This window comes from Conger conger, chromosome 8 (genome assembly GCF_963514075.1).
Source record: "Conger conger chromosome 8, fConCon1.1, whole genome shotgun sequence".
NCBI lineage: Eukaryota > Metazoa > Chordata > Actinopteri > Anguilliformes > Congridae > Conger > Conger conger.
The window spans coordinates 44,483,095-44,488,771 of NC_083767.1; positions in this window are offsets into that span (position 1 = coordinate 44,483,095).

The window sequence follows — 5,677 nt, forward strand, 5'->3', positions numbered from 1 at the left end:
ATAGGGGTGTTCAGCATGGACTAAAATCTTGATATACTCAGACCTATGGTGAGAAAAACAAGATTTATGGATGATTCCCAGAACCAGGGACTATGGAGAGGTGTGGGGACTTGCCAGGGCCCATGCAAACAGCCAGTAAGGTCAGTCCCTCATTGGTTTTATCTTCCTTCCAGAGTGGTTCATCACATGCACCAAGTGAGGTTGTGGTGCAGACTAATAGTTCAGTGCTGAATGTAGGTACTTGTTCAGGGACTTTGGGCACGGCATGATCAGGAGGAAAGGTTGGCGCTTTCAACTTGATGTTCTGGAGCCACTCACACAGAGATCAGTGGGGGAAACTCGGGCTACAGCACAAAAAGAGACTGTTTGGAGACTGTGCGCTCAGAATTACCATACTGTGCCCTCGATACCATCGCCTAGACCCTCCAGAATGAGTTGTGCTGGTACAAATGAATTGAATTAAAGCATCTACAAACATTCTCTAGTCAAATATTATTTCCAATTTATCACTTTGTATTTATCCATTATTTCCCATTTTTCAAGTATTTACAAATATTTTTATAGTCACATATTTACACAATTTACCATTTTGTTTTTTACTATTTAGATTTAGTAGTTAGTATTATTACACATTTCCTGTTTTCTGTCTATGTTGTCATTTGTCTTTTTTGTATAGACCACAATGGAAATAAGTGTTTCACTTTCTTGCGTTATGCTTGTAGCTTTTGATATATTTACTTTCTGTATACGCATATTGTACGTACATTGATTCTTTAATAAATAAATTAAATCAATCAATCAATCCATCATCCTATAAGAATGCGTTCCACTCTAAACAACTGACTGTAAACCAGGGTGAATGATACATATTGGAATCATTTTAACAAGTCCGTACTTGATGGATGCCTGACAGGACGCAGTCCAGATCCCTTATTCCAGAGTAGGTCATCCGTTTTTATTTCCTTAATCGGATAATGGTCTAATAGGCTCATTAAAACGGCAGTGTATCGTCGAGAAAAATATTTTTAGTGATACGACGTCCGCAGTTATAAAAGCGGTCAGGCGTTCTGAAGCTTTAGTACCTTTCCGAATTATGACGTCGCAGGTTATTAGGCTACCACATTTTTGTAACTAAACCACTGCAATAAATCTTTGGAATGGAAACATAGCCCCACCTATAACACAGCCTATACTTCCATACGCGTAATATTGTATTTCACTCTCAAATCTTCTACACAGGTTTATCTAAATTAACAATTAACGACGTATTACTGGAATACACTATGTATCGGCTACATAACACAATAAAACCAGCACGTGTAAAGTCTAACCCAATAGCCTATTATGTTACGAATCAAGGACTTGCAACTTCGTAGCCTTACAAAAGCCAAACCAACATGTCCAGCATCTGCAATCGAGCTACTTAATATCACTTAGTCTACAAAACATAGTCAGTGAAATGCGAAAAATAGGTACACCACAGATAACGTTTACTTGGGTGTATGATTTTATAGCGTGACTGAGCTAAACTATGATAGGCTATCAAGAACTGAGATTTTCTCGAGAATAGCACTGCCAGACAGAATAGCTGTATGATACAGAATAGGTTTCCGAACAGGGTAGTTTGCCAGATATCGGTTTAGAAGTAATAGCCAAAATGCAATTAGGTTAAGGAGAATATAACTAGCCCAAGTCAAATATGGTGACTCTAAACATATAGGTTAAATAAATAATGAAATATTACGCCAAGAAGCTATGCGAAAGTAGCTGTATATCTTTAAATAACGTAAATGACAATTTAAGTAGCCTACAAGCAGATCAATAAGTTCGTATAGGATACATGGTCAACGGCAGCCATTCCAAACATAAACAGTCCTGTGATATAACAGGCTAATATCGACTACGCACTTGGGGGGCGTGAAGAGGTAAAACAACTGCACATAGTTAAAGCCTGCACTTAAAAACATGCGTGTTAAAGGCAATTTGATCAAGCTAAATCTCACTGTGGAGTTAGATACACATCGCCGCTGTTTATTTAAACTTTGAATTTTATCTGCGCAACATAAGATGGAATGCGGACATTGGCAAAGCTCTAGTGTCACAGCCATGTGGCATAAGATCAAAAAATCCTCTCTTAGCAACAGAAATATGACGCAATTTTAATTCCTGGTCGAATAAGCCACAAAACCAGTCAGAGCTATTTAACTACCAACCTGTCTGTATTAAATAGGTAGTTACATTTGGGGGAAGGAAACACCTTACAGCCAACAATTTTAACAAATATGACAGCTAATTATAGACCTGCTGTGCTTACAATAAAAACACAGCGCTCCAGCTGTGTGTCCACTATATGATTTACTATAAATAACTTAACTTACCTTTAGCATATGAGCACGGCATGGATTCGCTTCCCAGTTGAAATCGAATATAAAGACGCCCCTTTGGACCTGATCATCATATTTCTTACATACAACTAAAGAAGCCTAAAGGCAGGTGCAATCCTGTGCTGGGTATCATCTCCGTTTAGGGAGGCGACTTAGGTGCGCTTCACAACAGACCCCTTCCACAGCTCACTAGCGTTACAGTCAGACGCGACTGCGCGTGAGAGATTTTCATAGATGATAGGTAGTTTCTCACAGTTTGGTTGCTCAACACGCACTTCGCATTTCTGTTCCTGCTATTTCATTATATCGTGTCCATCATGTGACACAATGGGGCCTCTCTCTATGGAAACTTAAAGGGGCCTTCCCCGTGACTCAGAAACGGTACCTTGCGCAGTTACAGTAGTTACACGTAGCTTCGATACTGCACGATAATAAGCGCATAATGGACAGCGACTCAATTTGGTTAATATACAGAGGTGTGCGTGACTGCGTGCGTATGATTCACAACCCCCCCCCTCCCCCTCCCCCTCCCCCTCCACACACACATACATACACACACACACGCAACAACACCCACAGTAGCCTATATACACAAACACCACGCCCACACAGACAACATAACGAGACAACATAACGAGAGGTATATCTACCATGCATGCGGAATTATAGTTATCTTTTCAGATGCTTTGCAATGTAACTAGTGCTATAATATGGGACTTGAAAATCGTTGGTAGTTTAAAAGCTGTAATATCTTCATATTGAACCCATGTAATTCTAATCTGACATATCATTATACAGAACTATGACAAAGCTGTTGAATTAAGTTTGGAGCACATTGTATTTAATTTAAAGGATTACCAATATTAATTTCCTTCTAATCTTTCAATTAGAGTTTATAGTTATGTTGTCAACTGATTCAAGGCATGAGTCAAGTGTCTGCAATAGGGCATCAGTGATCATGATTCAGTAAACGACCATGACTCATTCCTTCAATCAGAGAATGAGATGTTGCTATAGTAAACGATGACCTTACAATGAACAAAAGATCCATGGTTCCAATAGCAACCAATCAGGAGCTATATACATATGAATTCATACATTTTTTTCTCATAAAAACATCATGCTATTGCATTAGTCTGCATGTACTGTTCTTTCACACTGTTGATTTTTTTTAAAGAAACATATTAGAGCAACTCATATCTGAAAATCTCTAGAAATATTTTTCTAACCCTTCAATGCACAGAAGGACAAAGCAAGTTCACTATATTTTCAAGGGCACTGTATTATTGACAAATGTCTAGTGGGCAAGACAGTTCCAGACTTTACAGCAAATAAAATACATTTACCTCACAGAAAGAGAATACCTCCATTGGAGCACACTGACACACACGCCACACATGAGCAGCAGTGTATTTAAATAGAATCTCTCTCTCTCTCTCTCTTTCTCTCTTATTATTTTATTCAATATGTCTTCCATTTCTTTTCCTTTCCTTAACTCTTCTGATTTCTATCTGCCATGGGTAACTTTAAATGGCATTCTCCTGGTGCCTGAGAGACAGGTTGAATGTTTTCATTTCCACAGCTGCCGTCCATTTCCACTGCCCCCTGGAGGACATGGAAGGCCATGACAGCCTCTAACAGTCAAAAAGCTGAGTCAGACCTACAGTAAATCGCATAATCCTATGTTATATCTGCTGTTTAGAATAATGTTTCAGTTTAAAATAATAAATGCATGAACTGACTCATTTTGCAGAGTCCTGGTTTGCAGAGTCCCATCTCTTCAGTTTCTGACTGAGATTAAACACTTCACAATTAATAAACATACAAAAAACAAACCATAGGTATATTTATGAACTGAAGGCACATCAAACATGAGTGAAATTAGACAATGTCACAGTACATGCCATGTACTCCTAAAACCAGTGCTTGAAGTGGGCCGGTTCTACATTTTACTCTGCGGAGCACCGGCACACACACTGTGCTCTGGTCACTGGTCGGAATCCTCGTTGCTTCAAACGAGAACCGGCAAGTCTTCCGCAGCTATGCTGTGAGCAGTCTTCTTCGCGGGGGCTTCTGGTGCCGCCACAGCACCCGACCGCGATGTTGTCCCCGTGTCCGTGTTCACAGATGGTATTGCACCCCCAATACTTATTTTTACAGCAAAGACGTCTGACTGCAGCACAGAGCTCAACTCAACTCAAACTTTATTTATAAAGCACATTTAAAACAACTGTAATTGACCAAAGTTCTGTACAAGTATAGTGTGAAAAATCGTTTAGCAAAAAAAAACAAAAAAACTAGGTGTCCCTTATTTCCATTTCAGGGAGTTGGCACTCGGTGCGCGCGGTAAGGTGCACGCGGAGTAAAACTTCTCTCATAACTTCTCCGCGGTCCAGTAAATTTTGCCGCCATTATGTTAGCTTGGTTACAGAAGGGCAAGAGAGCACGTTCCGAGTGCGAAACAACAGAGCAAAGACACGACAGTGTGTCAAATCCTCCCCAGCCAGAGCCAGTATTAAATGAAGGTCGGGAGCTGCTTCAACAAGGTAACGTTGCACCTACCGCAGCCAATACCGACGTTATCAACAACAACGTGAGTCAAGATGAACGGCCCGACTGTTGGTCAAAGGAGCAAATGCTTTATTTTTGCGCTCAGAATGACTGGCTCATTGTCAAAGACAAAAAGCTTGGGTGCAAAGTATGTAGTAAAGTTACATCGCTGGCTGCTCATAAAGACCATGGATTGAGGCTGTCAACTGAGTGGAGTGAATGTTCAATTTCCTCCTTTGGCTCTGATAAGGCTAGACAACAACATTCATTGCGTAAGAAAATAAAGGAACACAAAGATTCCAAATCCCACATAAAAGCAGCAGAGATCGAAAAGATGGCCACACGTGATGAAATTCACAAGAGGATTCAAGAAATGCACAGGGCTGAACATGATACAACCTGCAAAGTGTTCCGAACAGCCTATAAAATTGGTAAACATGGGAGACCATTTACAGATATGCCAATTGATGTGAGCTTGCAAGAGTTAAATGGAGTTAACATGGGCCGTGTTTTGCACTCAAACAAGACGTGCTGACATCATCGACCATATTGCAACTGAAATGAAGAAAAGAATGGTCGACGACATCATCACAAACCGATGGAAATTATGTGTGTTGATTGATGAATCCACCACAATCAGTGGCAAGACTGCTGGTGGTCTGTTTGCGGGTAGCTTTTGCTGACGCAGAGCCAGACACTGTAGTTTTTGAACTAATGGGATGGGACCACAGAAAATGATATCA